Source organism: Pristiophorus japonicus, chromosome 6, assembly GCF_044704955.1.
Source record: "Pristiophorus japonicus isolate sPriJap1 chromosome 6, sPriJap1.hap1, whole genome shotgun sequence".
Taxonomy (NCBI): Eukaryota; Metazoa; Chordata; class Chondrichthyes; family Pristiophoridae; genus Pristiophorus; species Pristiophorus japonicus.
The window spans coordinates 173108968-173129139 of NC_091982.1; the positions used below are offsets into that span (position 1 = coordinate 173108968).

At 41.3% G+C, this 20172-nt stretch overlaps 1 long non-coding RNA gene and 9 other non-coding genes across 16 annotated transcripts; all 10 read right to left on the bottom strand.

The window, feature by feature from the left end:
* Positions 1 to 463: 463 nt before the first annotated feature.
* Positions 464 to 16002, bottom strand: LOC139265864 (uncharacterized). 7 transcript variants are annotated; one of them, XR_011593639.1, is made up of 11 exons: positions 15901 to 16002; positions 12901 to 12962; positions 11002 to 11042; positions 10210 to 10271; positions 8996 to 9057; positions 7857 to 7897; positions 7073 to 7134; positions 3964 to 4095; positions 1309 to 1362; positions 1062 to 1089; positions 464 to 875 (listed from the first exon to the last, which is right to left on the bottom strand). It is a non-coding gene; the product is annotated as an uncharacterized lncRNA (long non-coding RNA). The 7 variants fall into 7 exon arrangements; XR_011593642.1 differs by having other exon boundaries at positions 8996 to 9060; XR_011593641.1 differs by having other exon boundaries at positions 1062 to 1086; positions 10210 to 10274.
* On the bottom strand, positions 1164 to 1233 carry LOC139266481 (small nucleolar RNA SNORD49). Its single transcript, XR_011593725.1, has one exon. It is a non-coding gene; the product is annotated as a small nucleolar RNA SNORD49 (small nucleolar RNA).
* Positions 1436 to 1504, bottom strand: LOC139266488 (small nucleolar RNA SNORD65). The gene has a single exon (XR_011593732.1). It is a non-coding gene; the product is annotated as a small nucleolar RNA SNORD65 (small nucleolar RNA).
* Positions 4167 to 4239, bottom strand: LOC139266494 (small nucleolar RNA SNORD65). The gene has a single exon (XR_011593737.1). It is a non-coding gene; the product is annotated as a small nucleolar RNA SNORD65 (small nucleolar RNA).
* LOC139266490 (small nucleolar RNA SNORD65) lies at positions 7209 to 7281 on the bottom strand. Its single transcript, XR_011593734.1, has one exon. It is a non-coding gene; the product is annotated as a small nucleolar RNA SNORD65 (small nucleolar RNA).
* Positions 7970 to 8038, bottom strand: LOC139266483 (small nucleolar RNA SNORD49). Its single transcript, XR_011593727.1, has one exon. It is a non-coding gene; the product is annotated as a small nucleolar RNA SNORD49 (small nucleolar RNA).
* LOC139266489 (small nucleolar RNA SNORD65) lies at positions 9135 to 9207 on the bottom strand. Its single transcript, XR_011593733.1, has one exon. It is a non-coding gene; the product is annotated as a small nucleolar RNA SNORD65 (small nucleolar RNA).
* LOC139266491 (small nucleolar RNA SNORD65) lies at positions 10345 to 10417 on the bottom strand. Its single transcript, XR_011593735.1, has one exon. It is a non-coding gene; the product is annotated as a small nucleolar RNA SNORD65 (small nucleolar RNA).
* LOC139266482 (small nucleolar RNA SNORD49) lies at positions 11113 to 11181 on the bottom strand. Its single transcript, XR_011593726.1, has one exon. It is a non-coding gene; the product is annotated as a small nucleolar RNA SNORD49 (small nucleolar RNA).
* Positions 13036 to 13108, bottom strand: LOC139266493 (small nucleolar RNA SNORD65). The gene has a single exon (XR_011593736.1). It is a non-coding gene; the product is annotated as a small nucleolar RNA SNORD65 (small nucleolar RNA).
* Positions 16003 to 20172: the final 4170 nt, after the last annotated feature.

Sequence of the window (20172 nt, forward strand, 5' to 3'; positions counted from 1 at the left end):
TTGGTTGCTTTGTGCATTCCGATACACTGCATTTACCTTTAGATGCCACTTGACAAGTGACTTGTTTTTAGGGACATATGGTGGTCATATCAAGAGCTAAATAGGTATACTAGGTGAATGTTACATGCAGGGTTACACATCTGTTCCAATTTTCCTTGCATTGCTCTCTAGCACAAATATTCTTTCCAGGTTGATGGGATTGTCTATTGCTGTGCCCACCCCCATAGAAATGACAATTCTCAGGAGCAATTGTGCTTCAATGGCAGCACCCCCCCTCCCCCCCCCCCCACCAGCTGATTATTGCTGAGGCTGTGAAACTTAATACTTTGCTTTTAACAAGCAGCCTCCATATTAGTTAGTAAAGTAAGTTAATTGTTGCATTTAACACCCATATGGGTATCTAAATCAATTTGAAGTGAATTAGAGAACGATCATTTCCAACAATGTCATTTGTACAAAAGAATTCAAATTTCTTACATTTTTATTTATGTTGTTCACAAGTCAAGTGTTACATTGTCACAGGTGTAAAAAAATTACAAACAAGTTAATAGCACAACATATTCTGTGTAAGAGGTGAAACTTGTATAAGTGTTGCAAATCTAGTCCAATGCCAGCTAACCAAATCTGTTCTTTGGAACATTTTTTCTCTCCACAAATGCTGCTTGACCCACAGATTTCCAGCATTCTGTTTTTACAACTAAAATTCTGTGTTGCTTACACAAGGCAGGCAAATGGTCAACACTAGCAGCAGAAATCTAGATCAATTGAATGAGAACAGTGGATTTAAGTTTGCTCATCACAAAAAGCAATATCATAGAAAGATAGTTGTTTGTATTTGCAGATATTGATTATATTTTCAATAGCTCTTCAGCACGCTGTAAAAGAAATTAAAAAACAAAGTTTAGAACAGCAGCCAATGAAACATAGTATTCAAGTCTGCAATGCCATGTGCCAGGAACCCCATTTGATGCTTTTCATTAACCACATTGTCTGTTCAGGCTTTTTCCAATGAAACAAGACCACCCCACTAATTTTAAACCAAACAGAAATGTCATACTCACCAATTCAATGGCCCATATTGCAAGACTGCTGGAAGAGAGTTTAAAAAAAGTATTAAGAGTGTAACTTGAAGAAAACAAAAGTAGCACTCATCTCCATCTAAAAGTCAGAATTCAAAGAGTATCATCAGTTCTCGCATCCGACGGCACTTCCTATTTGATTTTCATCATTCACAGATAACTAGTAATTGAGCACCAATTTGACAGATTAACACGCTGGTCCTACATGTGAAATGATCACAAAACTCACCTGTCAATGAATCTTCCAAAGATAGACAAGCATCCAGTGCAATAACTAGGTCATCTAAGGATGCAAGAGAGAAATGTAATTAAAACTGTCCATCTTTAGTGCATTTAACAAAATAGTCTAATGCTGTGATCAGAGAACCATTACTCAACACTGTTCAATCTGACGGTAATTCCAGTTAAGTTTCATTTCATCATCCACAAGATCAAATGTTAATATTGAGTACAATAGAAGTTAGAAAATGCACTCAGCTTTCAGATGAACTAGAAATATTGTTCAAAATCACACCATTAAATGAGATCTCAATCATGCAAGTTTCATTATCCAAGGTCCCATTTGTTAATCCTAGCCCCAAATAAGATAGTTCACAACTGGTTTAAAGATTAACCATTTCTACTGCTATTTGACCAAGGAAGAACAAGAATAGGTCATATTTAATTTAAAACAGTTAGATAGCACATTTAATGAAATATAACAAAAACAAAATTGGACTCCAAGTCACACAAAAGCCTGGTCAAAATAAGCTTTAAGGAGCGTCATAAAAGGAGGTAGTGAGGGAATGACAGAGCTTTGAGCTGAGGCAGCTACCAATGGGGAAAGTGATTAAAATTAGGGATGTGCACAAGATGTGAATTGCACACCTGAAAGCATTTCAGACAATTCATTGGAGACAAAAGATGGAGTGACAATTCAGAGACTAGGGTCCCAAACTTAAAGGTAACTTTGATGGTATGAGGCGTGAAGTGGCTAGAATAGACTGGCAAACGATACTTAAAAAGGGTTGACAGTGGATAGGCAATGGCAAACATTTAAAGATCACATGGATGATCAACAATTGTACATCCCTGTCTGGAGTAAAAATAAAACGGGGAAGGCAGCTCAACCGTGGCTAACAAGGGAAATTAGCGACAATGTTAAAACCAAGGAAGAGGCATTATAAATTGGCGAGAAAAAGCAGCAAACCTGAGGACAGAGAAATTTAGAATTCAGCAGAGGACAACAAAGGGTTTAATTAGGAGGGGGGAAATAAAATATATGGGGAAGCTTGCTGGGAACAAAAACTGACTGCAAAACTTCTATAGAAATGTGAAGAGAAAAAGATTAGTGAAGACAAACATAGGTCCCTTGCAGTCAGATTCAGGTGAATTTATAACGGGAAACAAAGAATTGGCAGATCAATTGAACAAATACTTTTTCTGCCTTCACAAAGGAAGACACAAATAACCTTCTGGAAGTACTAGGGGGCCGAGGGTCTAGTGAGAAGGAGGAACTGAAGGATATCCTTACTAGGCAGGAAATTGTGTTAGGGAAATTGATGGGATTGAAGGCCAATAAATCCCCGGGGCCTGATAAGTACTCTGGGATGCAGACTAAGGAAGTGGCCCTAGAAATAGTGGATGCATTGGTGATCATTTTCTATCGACTATGGATCAGTTCCTATGGACTGGAGGGTAGCTAATGTAACACCACTTTTTTTAAAAAAGAGAAAACAGGTAAATTATAGACCGGTTAGCCTGACATCAATAGTGGGGAAAATGGTGGAATCAATTATTAAGGATGAAACAACAGCACATTTGAAAGGCAGTGACAGGATCAGTCCAAGTCAGCATAGATTTATGAAAGGGAAATCATGCTTGACAAATCTTCTGGAATTTTGAGGATGTAACTAATGGAGTGGACAAGGGAGAACCAGTGGATGTGGTGTATTTAGACTTTCAAAAGGCTTTTGACAAGGTCCCACACAAGAGATTGGTGTGCAAAATTAAAGCACATGGTATTGGGGATAATGTACTGACGTGGATAAACTGGTTGGCAGACAGGAAGCAGAGAGTCGGGATAAACGGGTCCTTTTCAGAATGGCAGGCAGTGACTAGTGGGGTGCCGCAGGGTTCAGTGCTGGGACCCCAGCTCTTTACAATATACATCAATGATTTGGATGAAGGAATTGAGTGCAAGTTTGCAGAGGACACTAAACTGGGTGGCGGTGTGAGCTGTGAGGAGGACATTAAGAGGCTGCAGGGTAACTTGGACAGGTTAGGTTGAGTGGGCAAGTGCATGGCAGATGTAGTATAATGTGGATAAATGTGAAGTTATCCACTTTGGGGGCAAAAACACGAAGGCAGATTATCTGAATGGCAGCAGATTAAGAAAAGGGGAGGTGCAACGAGACCTGGGTGTCATGGTACATCAGTCATTGAAAGCTGGCATGCAGGTACAGCAGGCAATGAAGGCAACAAATGGTATGTTGGCCTTCATAGCTAGCGGATTTGAGTATAGGAGCAGGGAGGTCTTACTTCAGTTGTACAGGGCCTTAGTGAGGCCTCACCTGGAAGAGTGTTCAGTTTTGGTCTCCTAATCTGTGGAAGGACATTTTGCTAGAGTGCAGCGAAGGTTCACCAGACCGATTTCTGGGATGGCTGGACTGACATGAGGTTGTTGATCATTGGATATATTCAAGAGTGAGTTAGGTGTGGCCCTTACAGCTAAAGGGATCAAGGAGTATGCAGAAAAAGCAGGAAAGGGGTACTGAGTGAGGTGAATGATCTTGATCAGCCATGATCTTATTGAATGGTGGTGCAAGCTCAAAGGGCCAAATGGCCTAGTCCTGCACCTATTTTCTATGTTGAGTGAACAGTTACTTTGCACACAAGGTCCCACCTTCAGTAACACGAGGAGCCAGTTAGTTTTTGAAAGTCAGTTGACACATGTAGAATTCCTTGGCCAGCTTCAAGAATGGAAATGCGCTCTTATATCCAAAGAACACCACAGACAAAGTGAAAAGCTCCCCAGCTATGAAAGAGAAAAAAAAATTAGGACAGACACTATCAGATTTCAGTATTTACACCAAAAAGGCCAGACATGATCAGAAAACCATTTCTCAACACTTTCCAATCGGACGGTAATTCCAACTACTTGTATTTGGGTTCATCATCCATGTCATTCTACAGCAATCTTGCAAATTATTGTAAGCACATCACTTCAGATGCAAAAGCAAAATACTGTGGATGCTGGAATCAGAAATAAAAACAAAGTGCTGGAAATCTCATCAGGTCAGACAGCATCTGTGGAGAGAAACTTTAACGTTTCAGGTCGATAACACTTCGTCACAACTGGTGAACGTTTGAAATGAATGGATTAAGGAGCAGGGGAACTATACTGTATTCGCTGCTCACAATGTGGTCCTCTACACTGGGGAGACCAAATGCTTTGTGGAACACCTCCGTTCAGCTTCCGTTTGCCCCCCCACTCAAGACTTCTGTCCTCAAGGCTCCTGCACTGTTCCAATGAAGCTCAACGCAAGCTCGAGGAGCAGCACCTTGTCTTTCATTTTAGGCACTTTACAGCCTTCTGGACTCAACAATTTCAGATCTTCAACCATTGTGCATCCCTGTCTGGCGTAAAAATAAAACAGGGAAGTTGGCTTAACCATGGCTAGCAAGGGAAAGTGTGTGTTAAATCCAAGGAAGAGGCATATAAATTGGCCAGAAAAAGCAGCAAACCTGAGGACTGGGAGAAATTTAGAATTCAGCAGAGGAGGACAAAGGGTTTAATTAGGAGGGAAAAAAAGAGTGTATGAGTGTAAGCTTGCAGGGAACACAAAAACTGACTGCAAAAGCTTCTATAGATATGCGAAGAGAAAAAAATCTGTTAAGACAAATGTAGATCCCTTGCAGTCAGAATCAGATAAATTTATAATGGGGGAACAAAAATGGCAGACCAACTGAACAAATACTTTGGTTCTGTCTTCACTAAGGAAGACACAATCTTCCGGAAATACTAGGGGACCGAGGGTCTAGTGATGAGGAACTGAAGGAAATCCGTCAGGAAATTGTGTTAGGGAAATTGAAGGACCTGAAGGCTGATAAATCCCCAGGGCCTGATAGTCTGCATCCCAGGGTACTTAAGGAAGTGGCCTTTATAGTGGATGCATTGGTGGTCATTTTCTAGCATTCTATAGACTGGATCAGTTCCTATGGATTGGAGGGTAGCTAATGTAACCCACTTTTAAAAAAAAGAGAGAAAACAGGGAATTATAGGCCAGTTAGCCTGGAAAACATTGGAATCAATTATTAAAGATGTAATAGCAATGCAGTTGGAAAGCAGTGACAGGATCAGTCCAAGTCAACATGGATTTATGAACGGGAAATCATGCTTGACAAATCTAAAATTTTTTGAGGATGTAACTAGTAGAGTGGGCAAGGGAGAACATGTGGATGTGGTATATCTGGATTTCAAAAGGCTTCTGACAAGGTTCCACACAAGAGATTAGTGTGCAAAATTAAAACACATGGTATTGAGAGTAATGTATTGATGGATAGAGAACTGGTTGGCAGTAGGAAGCAAAGAGTAGGAATAAACAGGTCCTTTTCAGAATGATAGGCAGTGACTAGTGGGGTACTGCAAGTTTCAGTGCTGAGACCTTGCATTAATGATTTTAGACAAAGGAATTGAATGTAATATCTCCAAGTTTGCAGAGGACACTAAGCATTCACACTGCCACCCAGCTAAGAGGCTGCAGTGACTTGGACAAGTTAGGTGAGTGGGCAAATGCATGGCAGATACAGTATAATGTAGATAAATGTGAGGTTATCCACTTTGGTGGCAAAAACAGGAAGGAAGATTATCTGAATGGTGACAAATTAGGAAAAGAAGGTGCAACAAGACCTGGGTGTCATGGTACATCAGTCATTGAAAGTTGGCATGCAGGTACAGCAGGCTGTGAAGGCAAATGGCATGCATGTTGGCCTTCATAGCAAAAGGATTTGAGTATAGGAGCAGGGAGGTCTCACTGCAGTTGTACAGGGCCTTGCTGAGGCCACACCTTGAATATTGTGTACAGTTTTGGTCTCCTAATCTGAGGAAGGACATTCTTGCTATTGAGGGAGTGCAGCGAAGGTTCACCTGACTGATTCCCGGGAGGGACTGGATCAACTGGGCTTATATTTACTAGAATTTAGATGAATGAGAGGGGATCTCACAGAAACATAAAATTCTGATGGGATTGGACAGGTTAGATGCAGGAACAATGTTCCCGATGTTGGGGAAGTCCAGAACCAGGGGTCACAGTCTAAGGATAAAGGGGCAAGCCATTTAGGACCAAGATGAGGAGAAACTTCTTCACTCAGAATTGTGAACCTGTGGAATTCTCCACCGCAGAAAATTGCTGAGGCCAGTTCGTTAGATATATTCAAAGGGAGTTTGATGTGGCCCTTACTGCTAAAGGGATATGGAGAGAAAGCAGGAATGGGGTACTAAAGTTGCAAAAATGATCAGCCATAATCACATTGAATGGTGGTGCAGGCTCAAAGGGCTGAATGGCCTTCTCCTGAACCTATTTCCTATGTTTCTAATCTCTGCCCATATTTTGCCCTGATGCATGTTTCCCCTTTGTTTTCCATAGGAGCTGGTAACTATCCAGCCAGTCACACTATCTAAACTAATCTTTGTCACTTCCACCCCATCAGACCTTCCCTTTTGTTCTTTCCTCTTCTCCGCCTTTTGTGTTCAAGAATCCATTAATTTCAAACATTCGCCAGTTCTGACGAAGGGTCATTGACCTGAAACGGTACCCGTTTCTCTCCAGTTGCTGCCTGACCTGCTGAGATTTCCTGCACTCATGAAACTTCAGATACTCAGCTCGACACTAAAGGCTGAGCATCTGTATAAAACAAAACTGTTCACTTTATATTTTAGTGCAACAATATTGACCCTTTAAAAAAAGCTCAACATGCAGTATGTTGTTTATGAACAAAGGGCTCAGTCTGACCTGCTAGAGCAATGTGCTCAGAATCTATCCAGTTCCCATTCCTCAGATGTGAAAAGTCCTGCCTGTTTTGAAGAAAAAACAAAAATTAGAACAGACACTCATTTCAGTGTTTAAAACCAAAAAGGCCACCAGACATGATCAGAAAACCATTTCTCAACACTTTCCAATCGGACGGTAATTCCAACTACTTGTGTTTGGGTTCATCATCCATGTCATTACACAGCACAATATAGGTGTCAGTTTGCAAATTGAGACAGATTACCATCACAAAGGCCATGCCATTGATCTTTCTAAACATTTGTGAAAAGCTCCAGGCATTCTAAATTCCAAATTTGGTTGCAGTTTGTGTCTGATACTTAGCAGTATCATGGAATATTCCTAAGTTCCAATAGTGCATAATTAGTTAGGCACATGAGAATGTAAGCTGCCCGTCATGCGATTGTGACAAAAGTGTGGGGGAAAATCTACAAACAAGCCTGCAATTTGATAGCCAATGATACAGGATCCAGGTTTAGTTTTTGAAAGTTGGCTTTGACACTGGGAGCCCTAGACATCTTCAAATATAGGATCTTTTGTATCCAAACAGTATCTTATCCAAAGGTCACCAGCAGATAACATACTACTCAGATCTGCTCAAACTTAAAGCCACAACTTCATTGGGGCGTTAACAGTAGCCAAGTGCCATTTCGGTGAAAAGGATAAATAACCATGGCCAACTTGTTGAGTAAAAGATGCCAAGTATATTTGATATTAGTCTATGTTGATGGCATTTGATTAAACTCACCAATTCAAACATCCCATCAGAGATGGTTCCTGTATCAATTGCTGAAAAAGAATATAGAGCAATAATCAGTAATTTCTCAACTCAACCTCATCTTAAGTTTCAATGCTTAATTAAATTAGAATTAAAACAGGATCATCAGTTCTCGAATCCGACAGCACTTCCTATTTATTTTCATCATTCAAATAGGGTACAATAATAAAGTTTTTAATGTTCAGCTTAGTGCCTTGGCAGCAGAAGGCATGGCCACCAATGGTGGAGCAATTAAGCAGAGATATCTTTGAGGGTCACGGAGCTGGATGAGATTGCCTACAGAAGTGGCCACCTGGATTGTGCGCTAAACTGTCTGGCCAAGGCTCCAACACTTCTATTCTAAAAAGGTAGAACGGGAAGGATCCTTATCAAAGAACCAATGCCTTCACAATACTAAAATTCCCCCTGCTAAGTATTTGCATAAAACTAGAATCATAGAATGGTTACAGGAAAAGGAGGCCATTTGGCCTGTGCCAGCACTCTGCAAGAGCACTTCACCTAGTCCCACTCCCCACAGCCCTGCAATTTTTTTCCTGCTGGTACTTATCCAATTACCCATTGAAAGCCATGATTGAATGTGCCTCCACCATAGTGTATTCCAGATCATAACTAGGCAAGGATATGGGTTCAGTCAGCACAACTCAAATTTCCAATTATCAGTGCCTTAATAGTAAATATTGACCTCAACAAGCTCGTGGAGTGCTATTTTGTATTGTGTGAAAAAATGTGCTTGAGCATTATATGCCCAGGTGGGCAGAGGAAACACTTCCAAGGACATCGCCAAAGCCTCCTTTAAGATCACCACTCAATTCAAATATTCACCAGTTGACAATGGGTGATAGACCCAAAACATTAGCCGTTTCTCTCCGCAGATGCTGCCTGACACGCTGAGATTTCCAGCACTTTGTTGATACTTCAGATACTCAGCTTGACACTAAAAGGTAGAGGAGGAAAAGCTTCCTTCTCAGAGAAGCAACTGCTTTACAATAAAAATTCCCCAATGCTGAGCACGTATACAAAACTAGACTGCCAACTTCAGATTAAATATTGACCCTTTAAAAAAGCTCATGGTGTAGTATGTTGTTTATGAACAAAGGGCTCAGTCTGACCTGCTAGAGCAATGTGCTCAGAATCTATCCAGTTCCCATTCCTCAGATGTGAAGACTCCTGCCTGCTTTGAAAGAGAAAACAAAATTAGAATAGACACTATCAGATTTCAGTATTTACATCAAAAAGGCCACCAGACACGATCAGAAAACCAATTCTCAACACTTTCCAATCGGACGGTAATTCCAACTACTTGTGTTTGGGTTCATCATCCATGTCATTACACAGCACAATCTTGCACAGCTTTTGAAAATTATTCTCAGCACACAAAACTTCAGATACAAAAGAAAAATACTGCAGTTGGATTGCTGGAATCTAAAATAGTGTTGGAAATCTCAGCAGGTCAGGCAGCATCTGTGGAGAGAAACAGTAAACATTCCAGGTCAATGACCCATCGTCAGAATTGGCAAATGTTTGAAATGAATGGATTCTTAAGGAGCAGTGAAAGGGGGACTATACTGTATTCGCTGCTCACGATGGGGTCTCCTCTACATTGGGGAGAGGAAACAGATTGGATGAGCACTTTACAGAACACCTTCATTCAGTCCATAAGCGTGACCACAAGCTTCCAGTCACCCCCACTCTGACCTCGCCGTCCTCAGAATCCTGCACTATTCCAATGAAGCTCCAGGAACAGCATCTCATCTTTCATTTAGGCACTTTACAGCCTTCTGTACTCATCAAGTTCAACAATTTCAGACCTTAATCTCTGTACATATTTTGCCCTCATGTATTTTTTTCTGTTTCCCATGGCAGCTGGTAACGATCCTGCCACTCTATCTAAACTAATTTGTCTCAACTGCCATTACCATCTCAGTTGGCCAATCATCCCTTTATGTCTCAAATCTCTCCAGTCTTCCACCCTATCAGATCTTCCCTTTTGTTCTTCCCTCCCCTTCCAGTGCTCCTTAAGAATCCATTCATTTCAAACATTCACCAGTTCTGACAAAGGGTCATTGACCTGAATCATGACCACTCTCTCCCTCCAGATGCAGCCCAACATGCTGAGATTTGCAGCATTTTACTAAAGGTAGAAGAGGAAAGCTTCATTCTCAGAGAGCCAAATGCTTTACAATAATAAAAAATCCCCACTGCTGAGCAAGTGTATAACACAAAACTGTTCACTTCAGATTTTAGTGCCTCAACAATAAATATTGACCCTTTAAAAAAGCTCATGCTGCAGTATGTTGTTTATGAACAAAGGGCTCAGTCTGACCTGCTGGAGCAATGTGCTCAGAATCTATCCAGTTCCCATTGCTCAGATGTGAAGACTCCTGCCTGCTTTGAAAGAGAAAGCAAAATTAGAATAGACACTCATTTCAGTATTTACATCAAAAAGGCCACCAGACATGATCAGAAAACCATTTCTCAACACTTTCCAATCGGACGGTAATTCCAACTACTTGTGTTTGGGTTCATCATCCATGTCATTACACAGCACAATATTGGTATCAAGTTTGCAAATTGCAACAGATTACCATCACAAAGGCCATGCCATTGATCTTTCTAAACATTTGTGAAAAGCTCCAGGCATTCTAAATTCCCAATTTGGTTGCAGTTTGTGTCTGATACTTGGCAGTATCATGGAATATTCCCAAGTTCCAATAATGCATAATTAGTTAGGCACATGAGAATGTAAGCTGCCTGTCATGCGATTGTGACAAAAGTGTGGGGGAAAATCTACAAACAAGCCTGCAATTTGATAGCCAATGATACAGGATCCAGGTTTAGTTTTTGAAAGTTGGCTTTGACACTGGGAGAGCCCTAGACATCTTCAAATATTGCAATAGGATCTTTTGTATCCAAACAGTATCTTATCCAAAGGTCACCAGCAGATAACATACTACTCAGATCTGCTCAAACTTAAAGCCACAACTTCATTGGGGCGTTAACAGTAGCTAAGTGTCATTTCAGTGAAAAGGATAAATAACCATGGCCAACTTGTTGAGTAAAAGATGCCAAGTATATTTGATATTAGTCTATGTTGATGGCATTTGAATAAACTCACCAATTCAAACATCCCATCAGAGATGGTTCCTGTATCAATTGCTGAAAAAGAAGAGAGCAATAATCAGTAATTTCTCAACTCAACCTCATCTTAAGTTTCAATGCTTAATTAAATCAGAATTAAAACAGGATCATCAGTTCTCGAATCCGACGGCACTTCCTATTTATTTTCATCATTCAAATAGGGTACAGTAATAAAGTTTTTAATGTTCAAAAAACTATCAAACTAAAACCACGGCAGAAGAGAGAAAATTTGCATTGATAAAGCACCTTTAATTATCTCACTGCACAAAAAAGCACTTTAGGAGAGGATTAGGGAAGGAATTTCAGAGCTTAGGATCTTGGCAGCAGAAGGCATGGCCACCAATGGTGGAGCGATTAAGCGCAGCTATCCTATAAGGATCATAGAGCTGGATGAGATTGCCTACAGAAGTGACCATCTGGATTGTGTGCTAAACTGGCTGGCTAAGGCTCCAATGTTTCTGTTCTAAAAAGGTAGGTGGTGAAAGGTCCTTCTCAGAGAACCAATGCCATTACAATACAGTAAACTCTCGTTTACCCGGATACGAATGCAACGGAAAACCCGCCATAACGGAATTTAAAATATTGAGAGATTCGGGACAAAATCAGTTAGCGTGAATGTGGAGTTGCGTTTCGTGTGTGTCTCTGTATAGATACATGTTCAGCACCAGCAGACTGCGGCCAATTGTATTGACCGTGGGAAGACAAAGTGAACAATTTTCAGGAGAAATGAATTCCAACTGATCGCTTGGTTAAGGGGCCACACGGGGAATTCCACTGAAGAGGGGCTGGGTGAAGTTGACTGATTTCTGTGGAGTGAGGAGCTCATGATTCTTTGTCATGTCCCGTCAGTGTGTGAAGTGGCGTGCTGTGAACACAGGGCAGGAGTGTGCTGGTGGGTGAGATGAACGGGATAGTTGGCGTTGGGATGTACAATAATTGGCAAATGAAGAAAGTCCAATACAAATCTCAAAATGGACGACAGAATCCAGTCAGACAGTTTGGGATCGGCCATCAGGACCCAGAAACCTGAAGGGGTGGAACAGATACCCAATGGATGGAGGAAGAGTTACAGACAAATAATAACTGAACACACAGCAACAGTTCAATTAAACTCTCTGTTCCATTGTTGCAGTTAGTAAATTTGCCCCATCAGAAAATTCGTTTACCCAGAGGTGCCAAAACCCCAAACAATCTGGGTAAACGAGAGCTTACTGTACTAAAATTCCCCACTGCTAAGTATTTGCATAAAACTAGAATCAGAATGGTTACAGGACAGAAAGGCATCCATTTGGCCCATGCCAGCACTCTAAGAGCACTTCACCTAGTCTCACTCCCCACAGCTCTGCAATTTTTTCCTTCTGGTACTTATCTAATTACCCATTGAACGCACCTCCAGTGTATTCCACATCATAACTAGGCAAGAATATGGGTACAGAGTCAGCACACAACTCAAATATCTCATTGGTACAGTATCTTGCATTATACAAATATTATGTGCCCATGTGGGCAGAGGAATCACTTCAAGGAAACCTTCAAAGCCTCCTTGAATTGCACCATCCATCATTTCAAACATTTGCCAGTTGATGAAGAGTCATCGACCCGAAACATTAGCTGTTTCTCTCCACAAATGCTGCCCGACACGTTGAGATTTCCAACATTTTGGTGAAACTTCAGATACTCATCTTGACACTAAAAGGTAGAAAGAGGAAAGCTTCCTTCTCATACCAAGAGCCAATTGCTTTACAATAATAAAAATTCCCCACTGCTGACCAAATGTATAAAACTAGACTGCTCACTTCAGATTAAATATGGAGCCTTTTTTAAAAAAAAGCTCAGCATGCAGTATGTTGTTTATGAACAAAGGGCTCAGTCTGACCTGCTAGAGCAATGTGCTCAGAATCTATCCAGTTCCTATTCCTCAAATGTGAAGACTCCTGCCTGCTTTGAAGAGGAAACAAAAATTAGAACAGACACTCATTTCAGTATTTACACCAAAAAGGCCACCAGACATGATCAGAAAACCATTTCTCAACACTTTCCAATCGGACGGTAATTCCAACTACTTGTGTTTGGGTTCATCATCCATGTCATTCTACAGCAGTGGCTCACAGCACTTTCGAATACTAGAATTTTTGGCAGCATACTTAAAAGGGATTAATAGGTGAAGTTTTTTTTAAAAAAGCAAGTTTCATAAAATTTAAAAACATTTTATTAATCACAGTATAAGATATACAACATTGTACACATTTTTTATTCTGAAAGGAATAAAATAAATTAATAATTCCTCACAATTATAGATTAATTAGGTTTTTCTCATTTTTTGCATTTGATACTCCTAAGAGTTGAGAATCCTAATTCAGAGATATGATGTTGAAAACTGCATCAGAATTATCAAGGCTTTTTTTTGATATTGCAGGATATTCTTCTTTAATAGAAATCCAAAAACCATCGAGACATCTGAATGTTTCATTTTAAGACCGCAGTCTCTAGAAATAAAAGTCAATTCTTCTTGCAATGTAAAATCAAAATCTGACATACTAATTGGAGAAAATGGATTTCTTACCCAATCATACTTCTCTACATCCAAAAGATGGAAAATATTTTTTGATGTCTTCCAGTGATACCAAATGCTCGATCACAATAGGAGCAAACCTTTTTAATACTGTGATTTGGTATCAAAGGGAACATTTCAAGATTTTTTTATGATGCTCTTTTTCCAGATAGAATTTTTTTTCTGAAAAGCTAATAGCTTGTTTGTAGGAGAGAATGTTTTCATTTCACCCTTGCATACTGGTATTAACGCTGTTAAGGCAATTAAATATACCTGCCAAATATGCTAACCTAGCACACCATATTTCACTCAAGGTTTTTGCAAAAGGTATCATTTCCTTCTCTTTCAAAAAATACTGAATTCTTCTTCAAGTTCAAATACACGACACAAGACTTTTCACCTTGAAAGTCATCTTACCTCAGTATGCAAAAGTAAACATTCGTGCTGCACATCCATAGTTTTGTAGAGCTGTTTAAATAAGCGAGTTTTTAAAGGTCTTGATTTTATATAATTCACTATCTCATTTTCATGAATGAAGTGTACAAATGCTAACAATTGTGCTTTACCACTAATGTTGGAGGACTCGGCGATTTGCAAAGCAAAATTCGAGTTTGTAAGTTTCTCGGCTACATTTTCTTCAACGTTAGATGAGTTATCCTTCTCGTCATACAGCGGAATTTTTGCAATTTCTCGTTCCGATTCATCACCAAGCATTATTTTGACAATTTTACAACATGCAGGCAAAATAAGTGACTCGGCCATAGTATGAGGATTCATTTTCTGCGCTATTAATTCAGCAACTTCATAAGAAGCAATTTGAACCTTATCGGACACCTTAACATTTTTTCCCCAAAATATTTCTTCATTTGTTTTGATAGCGTTGCCATCAATCTCCTAAAATAACTCTGATCTTTTGTTGCAAGATATGCATGCTTCGTAGTAAAATTACATTTCAATTTACTGGGGACCATTGCACAGCCTGACAGTTTTTCACTGCACACAACAGTGGATGGGGCATTCTTCTTCTCCTGTCCATGAAAAACCAAACCTCAAATAATCCTCCATACTTTGATGCTGAATTTTGGATTTTTTAGGATTTGGTTCAGCACCGCTTGTACTGGCATTGGTTGTAGGCCTACTAGCACCACTTGTAGTGGCACTGCCATTGATATCTCCTTGCTCATTTTTACATTTTCTTATGATGAATTTGTCCATGGGGGGGGGGGGGGGTACAAACTTTATTCGTCTGAGTGATCCAAACTCCAGACAGACACGAACTGAGTCTTCCAATTTCCAAACTCCAGAGAGTCCAGACAGAAACGAACATAAGAGTTGAACAGGAAGTTTTGATTTTGATTATGGGCAACTCTCAAATCAAAAGAAACCGCTAGGGCGGCTAGACCAGGTCAAAGCATCAAAGATGCCGCTAGTCCCAGCCACACATCAAGCTGATCAATAAACAAAAAATACAAAATATAAATAAGAATGTGGTTTAAATGTAATTAAATAATTTGACATTTTATTATAAAAACGACATTTTTTACTGCATGTGTTAGGCTCGTCTTTCATCCAAATTAATAATCAAATTTTAAGCTTTAACAATTTAATTGTTATTTTGGATTAGAATCTACAACACAATCGTGCACTGACCGTTTACAATGTACTGCAAGTAAATGTAACTTCAGATAAAGGCCATATAGTTTAGCATCTCTAAAATTAATCCAAAACTTCAATAGTTCTACATGTGAATTAAAATGCGATTTTAAACTGCCATTTCTAAAACCAAGTTTAGGACGGGGTACATTTGTATGACTATTAAAACACTGCTATGCAGCAGTAACTGTAAGCGGCGGCATTGACGGAGCACCGGCCACACGCGGACTCGCGGCCGGGACTGAACGTGGTGCAGGGCCGCCCATCCGGTGCCAACGCTCAGTCATTGGGCCGACAGCTGGCGGCAGAACGGTTCAGTGGGGAGCCACCGACCCCGCGCCTTTTGTAAAGCCACGCCCCGGCCGCCATTTTACCGTGTGGTTAACACGCGCAGGGAAAATGGACGCCGCAATAAACCAAATGGAAATATCGGTTTGATGAATAACACGATCAGACAAGCCAGCCGCCGATCCGGGGCGCAGTGAGCCTCTTCCTTGGTGAAGGCGGATGGAAAGTACTAATTTAGTACTTCAGTCATACCCTCTGCCTCACAAACATCACGCGGGTCCGGCCGCCGGACCGTGCCACTCCAACCGTCTTTAAAAAAAATATACTTTCAGTTTGAATTACTCGATAAAATATATTTCGAAAGCAATGTTTCTATCGAATTACCGTGAGCATGACGAGGGCTGGCTATACAATCAAGATAACAACCACCCAACAACGCGATCATCAGAAAGACTGAGCGCGCCGCGATCACCGCCTTTTATACCTCCGTCGGGACGGGCCAATGGCGTCACACCGACCCGACCAATCCGATTAATCCGGAAAAATAGCAATCAGGAAAATAACGAACCACAGCCCTAAAAATATAATGCTGATGTAAAATAATATTCATTAAAAAGGCACTTCAATATTTTTGTGTGTTTAATTATCACGGGTTTTGATTTATGAATTGGACGATCGGCGCACGTCACTTCCGTTCTGTTTAAATGCGGAGCGCGCTCTGAATGATACAGGTGATGCATGTTGCAAATAACATGTGTACATTATTAAATTAAAAATGGGGTTTCGCTATCACGAGTCCTTTTCAAAAATTGGTCACATCGCAAAAGCACCCTCCCATGGCTTTTACATTAGGAAAAGCTTAAATGTCATTACTTTCCCTCAAGCTAGTTAAAGGTGGCTGTGACAAGTACTTAGCAGCTGATGCTTAAATTATAAAATTAGAAACTGGAATAGCAAATTTAACATTGTACACCTTTCAACTGGTACAAACCGTCACAATCCAATGTATTCCCTGGGAGGGGATGTGTGGAGATACGCTTCCTTCCGGATTCAGGAACCGTTCCTTTAGATTGGAAAATTGCGCATGTCTCTCCGCTATTTTAAGAGCCTCCTGCTGCAGCAGTGAACTGGACCTGGACCTCTTCCCTCCTTCAGCCACCATCTCTGAAGGTCTGCTCGTTCAACGTCGACTCAGCTGCCCCACCCGATCATCGACAACGCCCGGTGAGCCTCCAACGACGACCGGGCCTCCTCCAGCGGCGATCGGGCCTCCTCTAGCGACGACGACTGGGCCGCTCTTCAGCGACAACGGCTGGCCTCTTCTCGTCCCTCAACGACGGCTGGACCTCAACTCCTCAACGGTGATCGGGCTTTCTTCCCCTTCAATGACGACTGGGCCTCTCCTTCCCCACTGATGACCTGGCCTCTTCTTCCCCAGCACGTGGTGAACACCATGGCTGTGACCACCCTGACCTTCTGCACTGAACTCCAGGGGACCGCTGACCCCCTCAACGTCTGCCCCCAACAAGCAGCAGGCCACCTACCATCAAGTGCGCTACTCAGTGCTGAGCTTGCGGCCAACATCTCGCTGTAGGCAACTAGGCTCACATAGCAGTGCCTGGTCTCCAGTCGTCTCGGATCCCCTTGCCACTGGACCAAGACCTTGCTCAGCTAAGCCCATGTGGTGGTCGGTGTACAACAACCACCCCACATTAAAAGAACTCACGCACAGGCATCTTCCACTCATTTAATATGAAGTTCGGGGCCTGGAACGTCAGGACCCTAATGGATAACTCCAACAGCGACAGTCCGGAACGCCGCACTGTCATAGTTGCCCGGGAACTTAGACACTTTGACGTCGACATCGCCGCCCTAAGCGAGACCCGGCGGACAGGGGAAGACCAGCTCAAGGAACATGGTGGAGATTATACCTTTTTCTGGAAAGGAAAACCAGAGGAAGAACGCCGTCTTCATGGAGTCGGCTTCACCGTCAAAAATGAACTGGTCGGCCGCCTCAAAGACTCCCCCTGCGGGATTAACGAACACCTGAATGGCAAGAGAGAGAAACCAGGGAATTATAAACCAGTTAGCCTAATGTCTGTTGTCGGGAAATTGCTGGAGCATAATTAAGGATCGGGTGACTGAACACACCAAACATTTTCAGTTGATCGGAGAGAGCCAGCATGGATTTGTGAAAGGTAGGTCGGTCATGCCTAACAAACCTGATTGAATTTTTTGAGGAGGTGACTAAAGTAGTGGACAGGGGAATGTCTATCGATGTTATTTATACGGACTTGTTAACCAAGATGAAAGCCCACGGAATTGAGGGCAAATTATTGACCTGGTTAGGAAATTGACTGACTCTCAGCTGGTCCCACTCCCTGTAACCCTTTCCCTGTAGCCATGCAAATTCTTTTCCTTCGGATACTTATCCAATTCCACCACCCTTTCAGGCAGTGCATTCCAGATCTTAATCACTCGTTACCTAGAAAAGATTTTTCTGAAGTTGCCTTTGGTTCTTTTGCCAATCAACTTAAATCTGTGTCCTCTGATTCTCGACCCTTCTGCCAATGGGAAGTTTCTCTCTTATCTACCCTGTCCAGACCCGTCATGAATTTGAACACCTCTATCAAATCTCCTCTCAATCTTCTCTGCTCAATGGAGAACAACCCCAGCTTCTCCAGTCTATCCATGTAACTGAAGTCCTTCATTCCTGGAATCATTCTCGTTTACAATAGTGACTACACTCCAAAAATACTTCATTGGCTGTAAAGCGCTTTGAGATATTCAGTGATTGTGAAGGGCACTATATAAATGCAAGTCTTTTTTCCTTAAAATCTTTTCTGCACCTTCTCTAAGGCCTTCACATCCTTCTTAAAGTTTGGTGCCCAGAATTAAACACAATACTCCAGTTGGGGCCGAACCAGTGTTTTATACAGGTTCATCATAATTTCCACACTTTTGTACTCTATACCTCTATTTATGAAGCCCATGATCCCATAAGCCTTTTTAACTGCTTTTGCAACCTGCTCTGTCACCTTCAATGATTTATGCACACATACCCCCAGGTCACTCTGTTCGTGCACCCCCTTTAGGATTGTACCATTTATTTTACATGTCCTCTCCTCATTCTTTCTACCAAAATGTATCACTTCACATTTTTCTGTGTTAAACTTCATCTGCCACGTGCCCGCCCATTTCACCAGCCTGTTTATGTCTTCCTGAAGTCTATCACTCCTCTTCTCACTGTTCACTATACTTCCAAGTTTTGTGTCATCTGCAAATTTTGAAATTGTGCCCTGTACACCCAGGTCTAAATCATTAATATATATCAAGAAAAGCAGTGGTTCTAGAACTGACCCCTGGGGAACACCACTGTATGTCTTCCTCCAGTTCAAAAAACAACTGTTCACCACTGCTCTGTTTCCTGTCTCTTAGCCAATTTAATATCCAGGCTGCCACTGTCCCCTTTTATTCTATGGGCTTCAATTTTGTTGGCAACCCAATTATGTCGCACTTTGTTGAATGCCTTTTGGAAATCCATGTACACTACCTCAACCGCATTACCCTCATCAATCCTCTCTGTTACCTCATCATAAAACTTGATCAAGTTGGTTAATCACGATTTGCCTTTAACAAATCCATGCTGGCTTTCCTTAACTAATCCACACCTATCCCAGTGAATGTTAATTTTGTGCTGATTACTATTTCTATAAGCTTCCCCACTACCGAGGTTAAACTGACTGGCCCATTGTTGCTTGGTTTATCTTTACTCCCTTTTTTGAACAATGGTGTAACATTTTCAATTTTCCAGTCCTCTAGCACCACCCCTGTATCGATGGAGGATTGGAATGTTATGGCTATTACCTCCGCGATTTCCGCCCTCAATTCCCTCAGCATCCTAGGATGCACCCATTCGCTCCTGGTGATTTATCTACTTTAATACGTCTTCTTTATCAATTTTTATCCTATCAAGTGTCTTCACTACCTCCTCCTTCACTATGTTTATGGCAGTATCCTCTTCTTTGGTGAAGACAGATGCAAAGTATTGATTTAGTATCTCAGTCATACCCTCTGCTTCCATGCATAAGTCTGCTTTTCGGTCTCCAATCAGCTCTACCCCTCCTCTTCCAACCCGTTTACTATATATATGCCTATAGAAGACTTTTGGATTACCTTTTATGTTGGCTGCCATTCTATTCTCATACCCTCTCTTTGCCCCTCTTATTTTTTTTCACTTCTCCTCTGACCTTTCTATATATGGGCCGATTCTCAGATGTATTTACAACCTAACATCTGTCAGACATGCTCTTTTTCTGCTTCATCGTATTCTCTATCTGTTTCGTCATCCAGGGAGCTCTTAACTTTAGTTGCCCTACCTTCAGGGCAGTTGTGAGAGACGATATTGGCTCTAATGAACAAAATGTTGAATCATTGTGGATGGAGATTAGAGATAGTAAGGGAAAAAAGTCATTGGTGGGCGTAGTTTATAGGCCCCCAAATAATAACTTCACGGTGGGGTGGGCAATAATCAAGGGAATAATGGAGGAATGTGAAAAAGGAACGGCAGTAATCATGGGGGATTTTAACCTACATATCGATTGGTCAAATCAAATCACACGGGGTAGCCTGGAGGAGGAATTCATAGAATGCATA